Source organism: Phyllostomus hastatus, unplaced genomic scaffold, assembly GCF_019186645.2.
Source record: "Phyllostomus hastatus isolate PE091 unplaced genomic scaffold, TTU_PhHast_1.1 phas_scaffold_1674, whole genome shotgun sequence".
In the NCBI taxonomy this organism is placed as follows: domain Eukaryota; kingdom Metazoa; phylum Chordata; class Mammalia; order Chiroptera; family Phyllostomidae; genus Phyllostomus; species Phyllostomus hastatus.
In genome coordinates this window covers 11219505-11238621 of record NW_025334011.1, presented here as the reverse complement: position 1 = coordinate 11238621, position 19117 = coordinate 11219505, and positions in this window count along the sequence as shown.

Here is a 19117-nt window from a genome sequence, read left to right as displayed (position 1 = left end):
AGGAGAGAACCAGACCTGTGAGCGGAAGGTACTAGCAGGAGAGAAGCCTCGCCTCCTCACACCGCAGGGCTCCTCTGGAGGGAACCGTTTCAAGGCTGCTCTGGCCAAAGGGCACAGTAGGGCGGTTTCATGAACTTGCAGAGGGGTTTCAAGCCCCCTGTGAATCAAAGAACGTGGTAAAGGGATGAAGAGGAAGTGGCTGAAGGGTCTCATGAAAAGGGGTGTTGTGACCAGGATATTAGAACCAGAAGCTGTCTGATTGGGCGGAGTTTGATGTTTCAGAAAAGACTGTGGGCTGGGAGATGCATGTGTTTCCTGCGGCCGCTGTAACAATCACCACAAGCCTTTTAGCTTAAAACATGCATTTCTTCTCTCATAGCTCTGGAGGCCAAAAGTCCAAAATCAGTTTCACTAGGTCAGAGTCAAGGTGTCAGCGAGGCCAGGCTCCTTCCAGAGGCTTGAGGACAGGACCCATTTCCTTGCCTTCTCCGTCTTCTGGCGGCTGCTGGCACTCCCTGCACGTGGCAGCCCCGCTCCGCCTCTCCCTCCTCATTGGCTCGCCTTCTCCTCTTCCTTCCCTACCACCTCTCTCCTTTCCCTCTTACGAGAATATCTGGGTGCTCTGGAATAAACCAGGATAATCTCCCATCTCAAGATCTCCAATTTAACCCCATCTGTACATTTCTTTTCCACCATTAAGGTAACATTCACTGTTCTAGGGGCTCGGGTGTAGATAGATATCTTTGGGGGCCAATATGTAGCCCTTCACAGGAGGCCTCTAAAGGAAAGCAAACTGTAGGCCCTCGAGGGGGTGGAATGTTGTTGGGAGGTGTAGAGGTCACAGAGGTCATAGGCAAATGTGGAATGAAGGGTGTGGGGAGGAGTGTGGGTTACTGAAAGGTTACAGAGTGCGGGGCACTGCTCTTAGGACTGGCAGGGACCCTGACAGGTCTGAGGAGCACAGAATGGAACATGGATTTGCATGAAGGTGGCCAGTGGGAGCAAAACCTAGTGTGTGGGGCAGAGGCAGGCTCTCGTTTTGTGGGGACTGTCGCTTAGGCAATCTTGGCAAGATTATTTTTAAGAAAGGTAATCCAACATTATAAATATAAATTTTTTTATGAAAGTGAATTTGTATTTAGAATGAGAAAAGAAATCACCATAAATCACACACCATGGGAAGCCAGACAAATGCCTCAAGCATCACATAGTCAGAACATAACGTGCTTCATTAACTGCCTGACCTCCTGACACTTTCCTCCTCTTTTGTTGCCTGTGTACTTTTTGAACATCTCTTTGTAAAACAATAATTTTGTATTTTTATAGAGAGAAAAGAAAGAGATTCAGTTCTTTGTTCTAGCAGGAATGATCAAAATATGGTTTTTATAACTGACATTTTAGAAAAATTTTATTCATCTTTTCAACCAGTATTGGTAACACCATGTAAATTTTTCAGGTTGCTGTCAAACTTGGAAAAACCTCTTTCAAGTCTCATTCATATACAACTGGTAAAAATGTCCTTCATCCCTACCTCTTGCACCACGAGGGTTGCCCTACAACTAGAGGAATTTTTATCATTTTTTTTTATTCTGTGAAAGTTTCATTTAAAAAGAACAAAAAGTTGCAGCAGCATGGATGGACCTGGAGATTACTATGCTAAGTGAAATAAGCCAGTCAGAGAAAGACAAGTACCTTATGATCTCACTTGCATGTGGAATCTAATGGACAAAATAAGTTGATGAACAAAATAGAAACAGAGGCATGGACACAGGGAGCACACTGACAGCTGGCAGATGAAAGGGTTGGAGGGGACTGGGTAAAAGAAGGTGAAGGGATTAGCCAAAGAACGTGTCATGACCCAGAGACACAGACAATGGTGTGGTGGTAGCCTGAGGGAAGGGGGGATGGGTAGGGAGTGGGTGAATGGGGGGAAAATGGTGACAACTGTGATAGTGTCAACAACAAAAATAAAGTAAAAATAAAAAAAAGGAAAGTGGACACACACTATCAGCCATGAGTCCTAATAATAGAAATCTGTGTGATACATTTTAGCATCATTAACAACATTGCAGTGCCCATTGGTTATAAAAGTAACATCTTAACATAAATTATGTAGTCTTGGCTTGGTGGCTGAGTTGATTGGAATGTCATTCCATGTACCAAAAGGTTATGGGTTCAATCCCTGGTCAGGACACATTCCTAGGTTTTGCGTTTGATCCCTCGTCGGGTTGCATATAAGACAATGGATCGATGCTTCTCTTTCTCCCTTCCTCTCTCTCTGAAATCAATGAATATATCCTCGGGTGAGGGGGTACTGGAAGAGATTAACCAAAGAACGTGTACGTGTGTGTGCATAGTCCATGGACACACACAACAACGTGGTGAGGGCTGGGCAGAGGCTGGGTGGAGCGGGGGTAAAGGGGAGGAACAGGGGAATCGGGGACATCTGTAATAGTGTCAATGGTAAAGAATAAAGTAAAAATAAATTATGTAGTTTTACAGGTATTGACATAGAAAGACTTTAAAATATCAAGTTACAGACAATTCTTATAAAACTATCCCATTTTTGTAAGATAAAAGCTGCTTGTGTGCATAAACATGTATGTGTTCTGTTAGTGTAATAGACCGCAGGTCTGGCTGCCTGCCGCTTGGAAAGCCAGTGCTCTAGAGGCACGTGCTGATGTGAAGGAAAGTGGTTTATTCAGGTGCTGGCCATCTGGAAGATGGGGGACTCGTGTCTCAAAGCCCATCAGGTAGGAAGATGGGGGACTCATGTCTCAAAGCCCATCTTCCCCTCTCAGCGAAGGCCGAGGCTTTTATAAGGAGGGAAAGGGGAAGAGAACAAAGAGATCAAGGGAGGGCATTGAAAAGTGCTCTACGAGCAGACAAGCACAGTCCATTCTGAGAAGGCAAGTGATGGTTCGGTGTGCATCAGCCTGGCCGAGTCGTCCTGGCTTCACATCTTCCCAGCTCCATGGTTGAAGGTCAGCAAATCTCCCAGAGCTGGGGTGCCTGAAGGTCAGAGTCTGTATCTTTTGAAGCTAGTTCCTAGGATTCTTATACAAACATGCTATTTATCTACAAGCTACATATTAGTCAGAGTTGGCACTTACAGAAACTGTATAAAAAATGGTGGTGTGGGTTACAATTCCCCACCATTACAATTTTCCACTGTTACATAAGCATAATGATGTTTGCTGCTGGAGAGTGGAATTGGCCAACAGGCCTCTCATGTGTTACTTTACATACTTCTGGATTGGCTGAAAGTGTGCAATGAATGTGTATTTTTATAGTTAAACATTAAAGATTAAAAACACACCAAAAATAAATAAAAAGAACAAAATGTGAGGTGCAGTTATCAGTGTACATGTTGTGTTATAAAGTAGAAATCCTGACAGGAGGAGACTTCTGTTTTGGTTCAGCATTAATGAAAAGTGAATCTTATACTTGTGATTTTACACACTTGTTTAGAAAAATTTACCACAGACTAATCTATGACTCTACATTTCATATCTTATCTCTCCTGCTGGCTAGTCCAGAACCCTTCCACATCTCCTCTGACTCATTGTGTCGAAGGGTTTCCCCAGTGGGTGGCATCCCCAGAAGTATTCCTGTACTGGGATGACTAGTAGTCATGTACTTATGCTCAAGAGAAACCACCATCTCCATAAATGAGAAACCCTCCTCTAAACTGACATTAAATGTATCCCCAACTCAACTTCCTTTGCCAGATCCTCAAAATGTCCATGTGCACTCCGATGCCACCAAATGCAAGGGGAAGTATGTAGTATGAAAGTTGGATTAGAAAAAGACATTGGTCTTAACTGATTTTAGATAAAAATTTTACTTCTGCAAATTAAAAACAAAATGACCACATTGTAAGGGTCTTTACCAGGGCCCTGGAAGAAGTCAGTGCAGGCAAGGGGCTCAGCTGAGCCAGCTTCTCATTGTAGGAGCCACTCAGGTGAGACCCTTGAATGGTATTGCCCAGGGGAGGGAGCTAGGGGCCAGAAAGATGTGCTGTGTGCTAACCAGGTCTCCAGATCTACCTGGCTCTCTAATCACTCAGGCATTCCCGTGGCATAGCAAGAGCCTCCTACATTTTCTCCTTAATGTGGGTTTTAAAAATATGCAGGCTTGCTCTGGGAAACAGTTTGGCACTTTCTCAACAAGCTAAGTGGAGACTTATGGTATGATCCAGCAATTCCACTCTTAGGTATATACCCAAAGGACTCAAAAGCAGGTACTCAAGTAGATTCTCGTACACCCGTGATAATAGCAACATTATTCACTCACGATAGTCAAAAGATGGAGGCCCAACGTTTATCAATAGATGAATGAATAAGTAAAATGCAGTATATACATAAATGGAATACTGTACAGCCCTAAAAAAGAACAAAGTCCTGATACATGCTAAAAATGGATGACCTTTAAAACCATTTTGCTAAGTAAAATAAGCCAGACACAAGAGAACAAATATTTTATGATTCCACTTTCATGAAATATCTAGAATAGGCAAATTCATAGAGACAGAAAATAGATTAGAGATTACCAGGGGTTGGAAGGGAGGGTGGGAAATTATTACTTAATGCACAGGTGGCAAGCACAAGGCCCGTGGGCCAAATCCGACCCTCCAACTTGTTTCTACCCGGTGGCAGCGTTGAGCTCCTTGCCCCTAGTTAAGGAGTAGTTACATTTATACAGTCCTAAAATTACATTCGGCCTTTTGAAGGCAACTGTGAGGCTGATGTGGCCCCCAGTGAAAATGAGTTTGACACCCGTGGCTTAATGGTTAGAGAATTGCCATTTGGAAAATAGTGATGATTGTGCACAACCTTGCGAATATACTTAATGCCACTGAATTGTATACTTACCATTATTAAAATGGTAAGTTATGTAATGTATATTTTGCCACAATAAAGAATAACCCAAAAAGCAAGGTAATATTTGAGAATCAGAAGTGAATTCATTCACATCTGGCTATTCGTGAACAAAAATATCTGGCAGGATATTTACATAAAAATATTTATCTAAAATGATTGCAATTTTTGGAATAAGACTTTTGTAGAGCTGACTTCAGATTAAACACATTTATATTTAAAAACCTTTCAGACTAATTACCAAAGCAATGAAAATTGATATTAACTTGGCATACATTCACCAACACTCCCTACTTGTCAACAATAAACTATGGATGAGTTCAATGGTAGCAAATACTGCAGCTTCTGAGAGATGGTGTGGGCCATGTTTGCTTCTTAAAAAAAAAAAGTAAGACTTACTTGGCAGTGATGAGCCTGGGCTAGTTTCTTTTAGACCCTGAGATCCCTAAGGTTTGTTAAATGCCTCTTTGGCTACCTGGTTAGACACTGACAGTGGGCTGGAGGTGAGTGGCCGCCAGGTGACTTCCCAGAGGTTTCATTCAGAGCATAACAGCATTGAAAAGGGAGGATCAATATGTGAACGGGAGATGCATGTGCTTCCTGGACACTGTGAGCCACCTCTCTAAATGTGTTTGCCACCCCTGCCTCCTCTCCCCGACCCCAGGCTCCAGTCACCCTCTCAGGTGCTTGATCTGGGACAGCGATTTTCAACCTTTTTCATCTCATGGCACACGTAAGCTAAATACTAAAATTCTGTAGCACACCAAAAAATATATTATACTTTGTGCCAATCTGACAAAAAATTGGTATAATTTTGATTCATTTACACCAGATAGCTATTGATGTGTTGGTTGTTGTCATTTTTTTAAAATATGACAATCTGAGGGAAAAGAGCTCAGCGCCTCTGACTGAATAATCGGACGCTACGTGTTTCAGACACTCGTGGCGCACTGGTTGAAAATCACTGATCCGGGGGCAATCAGAGCCTCTGTTAGGCAGGGGAAAATACCTGATACTGCTGAATCCAGAGTGGTTCAGCACAACACAAGTTACAATATATTTTCCTTTCAAGTGAAATCTCACATGGCTGTCCCTGACAGGCAGGTGACTTCAGTTATTCGGGGATCTGAGCTTCTTCTGCCCATGGCTCCACCGTGTCCCAGCCCTTTGCAGTGGCCTCCTGGACCCCATGCACATGACCAGTAGAAGGAGGAGAGAGGTTGTGCAAAATGGCTGAAGACCGTTCTTATGGGCCAGGCCTGGATGTGATGCACGTCACTTCTGCCTACTTTCCACTGGCCAGAACTCAGTCACATGGCCCCACCTAGCTTCAAAGGAGTCTGGGAAATAGGTTTTGGTGAGTACATAACAGTGTCTCTGCCACAGGATCTTACAAGCTACACAATCAAATGGCTCTTCCCATCACCTGTATTATTTTATCTTCACTCCATTATGAGACAAGAATAGTCTCACCTTTCAGTGGGAGAAAAGGGAAACAAAGAAACCTTAAACTCATGGCTCCAGTCTGGATAAAGAAACATGGCCTTTAACTGGGCCCAGCAACCAGCCTTTCCACCTTCCTGGCTGGGTGCCTGGGTACCTTCTCTCGTGACCCGCTGTGAGCTCCAGGGCAAACTAGGACAGCCTCTTCTCAGATGGAGACCTGCTTGGACATCTGGGATCCAGATGCTGCTGGCTTCCTTAATGGCTCTGAGTGCACTGAAAGGTATTGTACTTAAGCTCCCAAATCCTGCAAAGTCTGCTTTTTGTCTCTGAGAAATCTTCTTTCCCCTTTTACACTCTTTCAGGGCTGAATTCTATGGAACCAGGTTTATTTGACAGCTGACAGGGAATTCTCAGCGGAGGACAGTTGATTTTGGAAAAATGCCTGCTGTCAGTTCTATAAAGCCCAATTTACTGACCTATAGGGCATGATGACAAACCCATCTGCTTTTGCAGTTAGTCATTTGGGGGGCTTAATTCTAAAGTTAAGCTGAGATGGTGCACAGAAAAGGATGTGTTCATTTGGTTGATCATCCCACACTCTTCCCTCTTCCTTGTGACTTTATGGTCCCAAGCAATGCATGTGGCCAGGATATCAAGACAGTCGGCAAGAAGTACATTTTGCCTGCTGTCTGTGTAGATCTCTTACCATTCCTCTGTCTTGGCATTTTATTTTTCATGAAAGTTATCCAAGAGATGAGTTTGGCCTCTACTGTGTGATCTCTTAATCCATATTTGTGAATAGCAACATTGAAAGTTGAGTAAATTCATAAATGGCCAAGTCATGATGGTTTTTTAGGGGGAAAAAAGTGCATGGCTACAATCGTAACTTTCCACATTTGAGGTCAAGAACTACCACAACTTTGAACTGTCTTCTTAATGTATCCTTTAGTTACATGGAGCCCTGTGCTGGATGGATTGTGTTTTTGTCTCACTATTTCTGAACATTTTCCTGTTCATGTTTGCTTCCTCTGTGCCATGATGAAGAAGGAAAAGAAAGGGTGTGCTTCTGGGGGACACTGTCAGATGCAAGGAATAACATACTTGGCCAAAAGTGGGATTTACTTCCTTCCTCACATAGCCAGACAGCCTGTAAGTACAGTATGCCAAGGTTGGTTAAACCAGGGGCACAAAGACATGATCTTTTGGACCCGCAGTTCTCCAGGGAGTACCCCCTGACAGCCACAAGACGGCTGCTACAACTCCAGATATCACGTCCTCATTCAACTATGGCCAAATGCTGCGATGTCTTTCTCGTTTTTATCAGAGAGAAAGACCTTTCTTAGAATCCCCCAGCAGATTTTGCTTGCATCTCATCTGCCTAAAGTGAGTCAATTCATATTAACATAATCATTGGCATAGGGGAACAGCATTATCATAACTGGTTTAGGCCAATGAGTGTGCATTATGTTAGCATGAATTGAAACCTCCTGGGGGCCTGGTTAAAATGCAGATTGCAGTGTTCTACCACCAGGGTTTCTGATTTAGTATATTGGGGATGGGCCCAATAATTGGCATTTCTAATGTGTTGTCAGGTCATTTGACTGCTATTGGTCTGGGGATCATACTTGAAGGACTTCTGGTATAGATTTATCTTACTTCATATTCTGGGGCATGGGGCAAAGTCACCTTTCTTGAATTAAGAGTGGAGGTGAGGGTAACTGGGGGACAAACTCAGCAAAAAAACCCAAAACCTTGGTAGGTGGGCACCTGGCCCTATCCACCCCATGTTTTCCTGTGTCTCCCCTCTGTTTTCTGAATACTTACCCAGACTCTTCTGAATTTTTTTAGGGACCATTGCAGATTAGATAATTCCTCTGAAATATTTTCATTGATTTGATTTCTATAGTAGATCTTTTTCTTTGAGATGAATATAACTTCTAAGTCCATCAGTGTTTACTGCTTAAATTATCTCTTTCACTATCTTACCACCTTTTCTCTGTACCACCTAGTTCATTGTGTTTGTTCAGTCATGTAGGTTTATTAGATCTACAGCTCTTACCTCCTCAGCTGTTATCAAACTAAATACCTTTGTGTCGTTGGCAATTTTCTCTGCACTGCCATTTACTTCATCCTCTAGGTCATTAACAAGTATATTGAGCTAAATCACTAGAACTATTAACTTGAACTTTAAGCATGAACAGCATCACCTGAAATGACTTGCTAAGGATGGCAGTGGCCTTTGGTCAATATATCAGTTTCTTATGTTTAAAAGATCCATATTTGATTTCATTCTTTCTTGTGCAGAATTTACAGTCAAGATTATTATATATATCTTTTTGAAAGTTACTCTTTGAAAGTTAGTGTATATGAGTTATCATAGAAAGATTTGGAGACACCAAATTTAAAGATTCGTTTTGAGAGACTCCCTTCAGTCCCACACCTAAAGGACTAGCTATTTGGTAACAAATTCCACCACTAAGAGGCATTCTTCAGAGTAAATAAGCATCTTTTTTAAAATGAAAGTGTCTCTTGAAAGGTTAAGGGAATTAGTCATATACGAATATACTAACCTGATTGGGAATCTATTGAGCCATCCTCATTCCTCCCCACTGTGATCAATACATGCAAGACTGTAAGCAAGGAATGGGTTACCCTGGGAATTCAGGGGCGTAGTTCCCCATGGGCTAGGGGCAGCTGAGGGAGTAGTTCTGGGAACTGGGTGCTCGAGCTGTAAGAAAAACCCCTCAGAAGGTAGCAGTGGGGAAGAAGTGGGAACACAGAAGCAGGTCACTCACAGTTTGATCCCAGACAGCCCTATTTAATAACATAATGTGTCTTAGTAAAGATTAATAAAAATTCCTGGGACGTTCTCATTATTAGCTTTCCTCCAGGGAAGAAATGTAATACCTGAACTCCAGGATTAGACTTTTTTTTTCCTCACCCACTGGTCAAAACTAGTTGACAGGGCCCAGCCGGGTTTTAAGGCCTCATCGAAGTCCTTTACCACACAGCAGCCCCACAGGGCAGAAATCCAGGGAGTGAAGACTTTCTGTGGTTAATGGCAGAGTGAAGATTCTGGTGGCTGGTGCTGTTTCTGTCACACCTTGTGGTCAGTGGCCTCAGGGCTGCTGCCCGAGTTGGTGCAGCCCATGCCCTGCACAAAGGTCCCCAGCAATGGGTCACAGGGCAGCCCAAACCAGGGAGGCCTTTTTGTAAGTAGCCGACTGTACTAGCAGAGGCCTTGCTTATTCTTTCTTATTTATTATTCTCCTACAGATGAGGCCACCCTTAATTAAGCTGAGTTCTTAAGTCCGTTTTAGAGTTAGTTGTATAAAATTGGTTCCTGTAGGACTGGTTCTGGGCATAAGGACATTTGGGTTTCTCAGCCTCTTCCTGCGTGGTCTTGCTACCTCAGATCTTGCCTCCTCCCATCTCAGGGCTTACCGCCGCATTGCTTCAGTGAGACCTGCCTTGTTTTTAACTACCTTACTGAGGCATAATGAGCGAACTGTATATTGTGTATGTGTAAAGTGTATAATTTCCTACACACCAAGACATATGTGCACTCATTAAACCATCGCCACAGTGATCAACTTGTCCATCATCCTAAAATTTTCTTCCTGTCTCTGCTTTCTGTCACCAGAGATCAGTTTGTATTTTCTAGAGCTTTATAAATGGAATCATACAGTGTCTGCTCTTTTTTTGTTTCACTTTTGTCACCTGCATAACTATTTGAAGCTTTATCCATATTGTTGCATGTATCAATGCTTCTTCTTTTTTTTTTTTTTTTTTTTTGCTGAATAGTATTCCATTGTATGGACACTCAGCTGATGATGAACAGTTGGGTTGTTTTCAGTATTGATTTTTCTTTTTCTTTTTCTTTTTTTTTTTTTTGCTATTACAAACAAGGATGCTACAAATATTTGCATACGTCTTTGTGCAGACATAGACATTTATTTCACCTAAATAAATATCTAGAAGCAGAATAGCTTATGGTAAGTGTATGTTTAACTATTTAATAAAGTATCAGACTGTTTTCCAGGTAATTGTGCCATTTTATGTTCCCCCCTGTAGTGTATAAGAGATCTGGGTTTTTTGCGTCCTGGCCAACACTTAACATGGTCAGTCTTTTCAACTTGAGGCATTCTAAGAAATGCACAATAGTATCTCATTGTGGTTTTACTGTGTGTATCCCTAAGGGATAGTGATGCTGAGTATATTTTCATATGTTTATTGGTTATCTGTATATCTTCTTTGGTGAACTGTGTGCTCAAATCTCTTGCTCATTTGAAAAATAGAGTTTAGCCCTGGCTGGGTGGCTCCGCTGGTTGGAGCACCGCCCTGTGCACCAGAGCTGCGGTTTGAATTCCCGGTCAGAGCACGTGCCTGGGTTGCAGTTTGAATGTCCAGTTTGGGCACACCTGGGAGGTAATCAATCAATGTTTCTCTCTCACATCAGTGCCTTTCTCTCTTTCTCCCTTCATTGCTCTTTAAAATCAGTAAACATATCCTTGGGTGAGAATTAAAAAATAATTCAAAAATAAAAAAATAAATAATAGAGTTTCTTATTACTGAGTTTTAGGAGTTAGAATACATTGTGAATACTATTTCCTTATCAGATATGTCATTTTAAACATTTTCTCCTACCTGTGGCTTGTCTTTCTCTTCCTAATAGTGCCCTTTGAAGAGCTGTTCTCCATTTTGATGCAGTCCAGTTAATTTTGTAAGTGTGTGTATTGTTTTTTGATGTTGAATGTAAGAAACCTTTGCCTACCCTGAGGCCACAAAGATTCTCAAATGTTTTCTTCTAGAAATTTTATACTTTTAGTTTTACATTAGATTTCTAATCATTTTGACTTAATTTTTTAATATAGTCAAGGATTAGATCAGAGGCTAATTTTTTTTGTTTTTGCTTAAGACTATCCAGTTGTTCCATCTCCATTAGTGTTGAAAATATACTTTCTTCTCTGAATTATCTTTACACGTGTATAAAACACCAATTGACTACATTGGTGTAAGTCTACTCCTGGACTTTCCATATTCATATTTTTCTTGATCACATTGTCTAACTTGATACCAATATCATATTACCTTAATTACTCCATTCTGTTCCATTCATCAGTTTATCTATCTTGATGCCATTACATGGTCTCGTAATTACTGAAGTTTTATAATACATGTTGAAGCAAGGTAAAGTGAAATCTTTGTTCTTATTTTTCAAAGTTTTTTGGTTTTCCTAGCTTCTTTACATTTCCACATAAATTTTAGAATCAGCTTGTCAGTTTCTGCAAAAATTTTTTTTACAGAATAGATTTTGATTGGGAATGCATTTTTTGTAAATTAATTTGGGGAGAATCTGATGTATTAGCTGTATGGAGCCAATTGATCCATGAAACTGGTGAATCACTCCATTTATTTAGGCCATTTTAAGTGTATAGGTTTCTCCAGTTTTATTCCTATGTATTTCACCTTTTTATGCCATTTTAAATATAATTAAAAGAAGTTTAATTGCCAACTATCTGTCAGTATTGCATAGAAGTAATTGATTTTTGTATATTTATTGTGTATCCCACAATCTTACTAAAGTCTCTTATTAGTTCTTATAGCTTTTTTGTAGATTCCTAAAGATTTTTCTACGAGGATGATAATGTCATCAATGCAGAGAAACAGTTTCACTTCTTTTCCAATCTGGATACTTTTCATTTATTTTTCTCACCTTTTTCATCTAGTTAGAACCTCCAGTATGATGCTAAATAGAAGTAGTAAGTGAACATTTACATCTTTTTTAAATCAAAGAACACTTTTGATTTATTTTAATCACGTGAAGTAACAGGTATATGAACAGGGAAAGTTTTAAACAAGACTGAATTTAGCAGAGACTCATAAAAGTCTCATTTTGCAATAAATTCCAGAAATTGCAATAATTTTCATGTCTTAGATTCTTTGGGGTCAATTCTTTTTTAAATACTTTTTATTGTATTCTTTTATTACCATTTGGTCCCCTTACTACCCCCCTCTCCCCGCACTGCCCACAATCACCATACTGTTGTCCATGTCCAGGAGTCCTTTTTCCTGTTTGCTTAATCCCTCCACCCCCTACTAGACATTTTGTGAATATGATGAACATTTACAATCCGTTAACTTTAAAGGAACAGCACCCTTAATAATGTGGGTGGGCCTTCTCCAATTAGCTGAAGCAAAACCCAAGGTTTCTGGGACAAGAAGAAATTCTGTCTCAAGACTCTAACAAAGCAATCCTACCTGAGTCTATATCCTGCCAGTCTGTCCTACGGATTTTGGACTCAAGACTGCAATTTATGACTCTTTCCTGAATTTCCATCCTACTGACCTATCTTATAAGTTTTGGCCTTTCAGTGTCCACAATCGCATGGGGCAATTTCTTAAATAAGTTTCTCCAAGCAGGATGATTGTTATAACCAGTTCTTTTGTTTTCTCCCATACTTTTCTTACCATGTATTCAAAATGTTAAACAAATTTTGCATAAAAACAAATACCATAAATGTTGCAAGCAACTTTTATTTTTTGCAGAAAGTTATTTTCCATAAGCTGCAATGTAAGGTAATTTTTAAAATGAAATACATCTCTTAAATTATGTCAACTTATATATTAAACAAATACATGTGTGCAGGTTCAATAGTGGAAGCTTATGGGCAAGTGGCAGATAATATTTTACACAAACTTCAAGTTTTTACACTTACTTTCTATACAAGGCCGTCCTGAAATTCTCTTCCATTCCACCTCCTTTCTTCGCAGAAGCAGCCACTGGGGCCAGTGAAAAACTTGGATGTCATAATCAGGAAACCGAAGCAGATTGGGAACCCAAAGCAGTAGCAGCAGAGTGAGGTTGGACTGATAATGAAGGAAAGATCAACCCCTCAGTTTTCATACTAAACAGTCCAAGGTAATCCTATATACTCAGCCAAGCAGGATGGAATAGCTCTGCCTCCCACTCCAGGCCCTAGGGAATTAAGAGGGTAAGAGGAATCTTTAAGCCAGGAGAATTTTTTTTTAATTAAAGATTTTATTTACTTATTTTTAGAGAGGGAAGGGAGGGAGAAAGAGAGAGAGAGAGAAACATCAATGTGTGGTTGCTGGGGGCCATGGCCTGCAACCCAGGCATGTGCCCTGACTGGGAATGGAACCTGCGATGCTTTGGTTTGCAGCCCCCACTCAATCCACTGAGCTACGCTAGCCAGGGCTGAGAATTTTTTCTGATGAAAATATTTGGGATTTTCTTCTTACACTATTGTGTATACCATCACCATGACATTAAAACCCGGTGTTCCTGACAGGGTGCTCTCACTGGGAGGCAGCTCCACAGAGATTAGGAAGTGAGGCTGCAAGCAGAGAACTGTGTGGATCTTCACCCTGTCACCCTGTTTGCTCACGTACGTGTGTATTAATTCCATTGCAGGACTAATAACTGAAATAATAGGTGAACTCTTACCACTCTCTGTAGACAAATGATTTAAGCAACAGGAAAAAAGCAGTAGCATTTATTCCAGCAAATATGTACAACGTAACCAGCGTTGGGAAGTAAATGGAGAATAATGACAATTTATCAATGTTCTTTTTTTTTTTTGCAGTGGATTTAAGAAATTGAAATATGGAAGCCAAAGCAGTTGAAGTTTTAAGTCCTAGGGAATTCTAACATGTGACTATTTTAGTCACATAAAAATTTAAATGTCTTGCTTTGGAAGGAGACAAGACAATGGGAATAAGAAAGGAGACACTCTTATACTCCAGGGATGAATTTTAAAATGGTGCTTCATTTACTCATTTAACCTTCAGGATTTGATTCATGCTATGAAACTGGCACAAATAAACAATAGATGAGCCATTTTAGAATAAATTTCAGATGGAAAGCTTTGGTAGAAAAGGAACTATACTGTATATCACTCGGTAAATCTCATTTTTCTGAAAAACTTTTTACTTTATGCTTTTATTGGCGTTTCTTGCCAGTTTCTAGTCTCCATAGTTGAGTCATAATGTCTGTTAAAAAAAAGCCAAAATTCTTGGAAAAAAACCTATAAAAGAAGACTAGATTAATTTTGAAATTATAGACACTCCAGGAAACAATAAAGTTAACACACCTAGTGTAAAACACACTTGGACCACTTTCCTATTTAATGAAAAACATATTCCACTGAGTACGAACGCAAAACAACATTACCTAGAAATCCATTAATAGTTTTGTAGCTTTATTGGAAGATTGAGATTTTACTATTCCCACTGTAGCAGAGCATTTTATGAAAATGGCTTTAAATTTCAACAACTAACCCTGAAGTCATGCCAAATTACTTTTTTACTCCCAAATCAGAGGAATATACCATTAAATGGAAATATGAAAATTTGAAGAATAACTTCACAGACATTACAAATTACTTAGACATGAAATCATCTCATATGAGACGGATCGATGAAGGGAATGGGTAGATTCTCTGAAAAGGATAAAACATTTATTTAAAGGGCCAGTGGGTCGTAGGACACATAGTGTGCCTGTAATATGTTCAGTAAATCACTGTGTTCTCACTTCAGGGACTCTGTACTCTGCAATTTCCTCTAAACTGAATTTTGGTTGCTCAATAAAACCAGATATCACACTATACTAAGAAATAACCTAATAAATAGCAATATAGACGTTAGATTTCCCCCTCTTCCCTCTGAAACTTCTCTGGAATTTCCTGCTTCTCTTTTGTGCAAGAGATTTCTTTTTTCCACCATTCTTCTAAGGGTGATTGGTTTGTATCATTTTTGAACATGCATTCTTCTTTAAAAATATAAGATTAAAAAAATTTTAGCCTTACATTTTCTCATAAAGATTATGCTCTGATTAAAACCAGACCCAGATTGTAGATCTGCTTCCATTTTTTTCCTTGAAAAACAAACAAAAGAAATTTCAATAAAAACATTCCACTTCCCACCAGAGACGCTGCCGATGGTAATCCAGGTATTACCCTATCTGCAAATATGCGTCCAGCACACGGGGCTTGCATGGAAGTATTTTAAAAGCTTAACCTAAGATTTTCATATTCAGAATGGAATGTAGCGTCGTTTGATTCCTTAAAACCCTATTTTTTAAGAAAGGCACCCTTTAAAACGATCTGGGTAATGACCTGGGACTGCTACCAGGTACCCTGCAGAATAATGAGTTCATTTGTCTCCCTTTCTCAGTCCTTTTTAAAAGTGAGGAGACAGCACCCAAAGACGTATGAAAAAGGGTGTTCACTGCAATGTCCTTACAATGGTCACCAATGGCACAGTCCGACTGCCAAAGAAGTGGGGACTGAAAGTGCTGAAGTATGAGGGGCGCACTGTTGGCATGGTTACAGCAGAAGCACTGGAGACCAGTTGCCAGTTATTAGTCATGTGACTTTAGACCAGTTACTTAAACCTTATTTTCTCATCTGTAAAGTAGGAATAAAAATAGTAGCTATTTTTTTAAGTTGGAGTGACACATGAGGTAATATTTGCTAGTATCCCCAGCACCTAGAATAATGCCTGGCACATAATAGATGCTCAGTAAATGTGCATTATAGAATATACGGAGGTTTCAAGAGTGCCTCACAAACAGCTGGCACCCAGGTGGTAGCTATTATTATGGTATATCCATACACTATAGTGTTAGGCAGTAATTCCCAAAACCTTATGTATCCATATGTAAAAATAAATTAAAATTTAAAATTACTATATAAATTAAAAAGTATAAGGTGCTACAATTTTTTTTAAGATTTTACTTATTTACTTTTTAGAGAGGGAAGGGAGGGAGAGAGAGAGAGAGAGAAACATCAATGTGCGGTTGCTGGGGGTTATGGCCTGCAACCCAGGAATGTACCCTGGCTGGGAATCGAACCTGGGACACTTTGGTTCCCAGCCCGCGCTCAATCCACTGAGCTACACCAGCCAGGGCAGGTGCTACAATTTTTATAAGAAATGACCAAAATATGCAGAGATGTGCACACCTATTTTTATATATATACATTCACACACACACACACACAAACACACAAGGCCATCTCTGCAAGCTTCTACAGGCATGCTTATTTTCCTTTGCATCTATTTTGTACTGTTTGACTTTTGCATATGTACATATGTGGCCACTTGGTTTTCTGGGACACAGATTCTGAGTAAAGACCAACATGCAGGATGTTTATTAGGGAGGGGGGAGGGGAGGGATGCAGGAGTGGGCAGAGGGAGAAGTTGACCTTTGATGGATTCCCAAAAAAGGCTTCAGTCACCCTGCCCTGAAATCTCTGAGGTTGGATGGTTCCTCAGAGTTGTCCTAAGGTGGGAAGAGGATCCAGGCCCTCCTACTCCCAACTGATCAGGTGCTGAATGCTGGCTGACCCTTTGGGGGCCTTGGGTGAGGTCACTGTCTTCAGCAGAGGAAATCCCTCAAAAGGGTTGATGGTTAAGGGCCTTTTTAAAAATACATTCGCAGCAGCTGGGGGATAAGTACCCTCTTCCTGAAGGAGCATTGGGGAGCCATGTAACAATATTCACATGATTTGTTCCTTCAATAATAAATGGCACAGCTATCATGTATGGAATGTCCAGTGTCCATAGTTAAAACATGGGCTAGCTCAAACACGGGAGGTCGACAGACTTTGTGGCATGACTTACGAGGCACCGAGGGCTACCTCCACTCCGCCTTCCAAGTTTTCCCTTCAACACCCTGGCGAAAGTACATGAGTTTTATCAATTTTTTGAGGGAAGATTTAAGCAGTGCTTCCTGGAGAAATTTATTGGTGTGTGCTCACTGCCTTAATGGGTTATTTGACTATTGTAGCCTATCAATAATTCAGGAGTAGGAGCGGTGGCCAGCAAAGAACAAGACATTGAAATTAGCCAGTTTTTCTAGTTTAGACCTTATTAATATTAGTAGGAGTTTAAGGTGGATTCTCTGCACAAACACAGCAGCATGAATATAACATAGACAGTATTCTACAAAGTGAGATGTGTGCACATTCAGGGACACAAAAGACATCCACTGGCCCTCTCTTTATAGCAAAGTCATTTGTTATGGACAACAAATATGAGAACTTGTATGTATACATATTTCTTTTTTATTATTCATTTATTTATTTACTTTAAAAATTATTATATTGTTGTTCAGTTACAGTTGTCTGCATTTCCTCCCACCACTCCCCCTGCCCCAGCCAAACCCACCTCCATTCCTTGCTTCCACTCTCCCCTTTGGTTTTGTCCATGTGTCCTTTAGAGTGGTTCCTGAAAACCCTTCTCCCCATTGTCCTCTCTCCCACCCCTCTGACTCTTGTTAGATTGTTCTTAATTTCAATGTCTCTGGTTATATGTTTTTGCTTTGTTCTTCTGTTGATTATGTTCCAGTTAAAGATGAGATCATATGGTATTTGTCCTTCACCGCCTGGCTTATTTCACTTAGCATTATGCTCTCCAGTTCCACCCAGGCTGTCGCAAAGGGTAGAAGCTCCTTCTTTCTCTCTGCTGTGTTGTATATTTCTGTTTTTAAAAAGGAAAAATAAGGAAGAAATAAGGACTCTCTAATGTTCACAAACATAAGAAGTTTGGCCCCTTACCCAGTCCACAAACCAGACTACCTAACGTCAAGGACCGTAGAAGGGAAAGCCCTGACTCCCCAACACAAAGGAGAGTGACAAGGCACCCCTGCTTTCAGCATCTGTGTAACTTTTTGCAAGTGACTTGTCCTTGATTAACTGGAATGCCAAGTAAAATTATTTGGTTTTAACTCAACAAATCTTTACAAAATTGTTATGTGGCATTTACTATTGACTATTTTGGGAAAGTGGTATCCTGAATTGGATCCTGGAAAAGAAAAAGAACAATGATGGAACTGGAGAAATTAAAATTAACATTTCTAGTTGGTGATACTTTACTACTGTTAATTTCTTAGTTTTGAGAAATATACTATGATTACATAAGATTTTAACATTAAGGAAAGCTGGGTAAAGGTGTATGAGAATTATTTTTAAAAATAATTATTTAATTTTCAATTGCATTTGACATACAATATTATATTAGATCAGATGTACAATATAGTGATGAGACATTTATATACCTTACCAAGTGATCACCCTGTTGAGTCTGTTACCCACCTGACACCACACATGGTGACACGTACAATATCATTGACTATATTCCCTATGCTGTACCTTACATCCCCATGACTATCTGTAACTCCCAATGTGTACTTCTTACTCTCTTCCTTTTTCTACTCATCCCCTGACCCCGCTCCTGTTTGGCAATCACCAAAATGTTCTCGGTATCTATGAGTTTGTTTCCATTTTGTTTTGTTTACTTTGTTTTTTAGATTCCACATATAAGTGAAGCCATATGGTATTTGCCTTTCTCTGTTTGACTTATTTTACTTAGCATAATATCCTCTAGGTCCATCTAGTTGTTGCAAATGGCAAGATTTCATTTTTATGGCTGAGTAATATTCCACTGCATATGATTGTATGAGAATTCTTTGTTCCACCTTAGAAGACTTCTTTTTCAAAAATCCATTTGAAATATAGCTTTTTAAATTTATTATTTTTAACAATAAACATTGACCCAAGTGTATAGTGTCCCCTTGCAATATTGGAAGATGATAGAACAAAATTATCATGATGAGCAAACTATTTGAAATGAAGAATTCAAAATACTAAGGAAAACAAGCCTCTGGGATTTTTTGAAGTCTAATGTTGTATGATTCTCAATGGAGGATTTTAAAACATTTTACCCAATGTTTATACACAGTTAGAAGCCACTTTTGAGATTTCTTATCT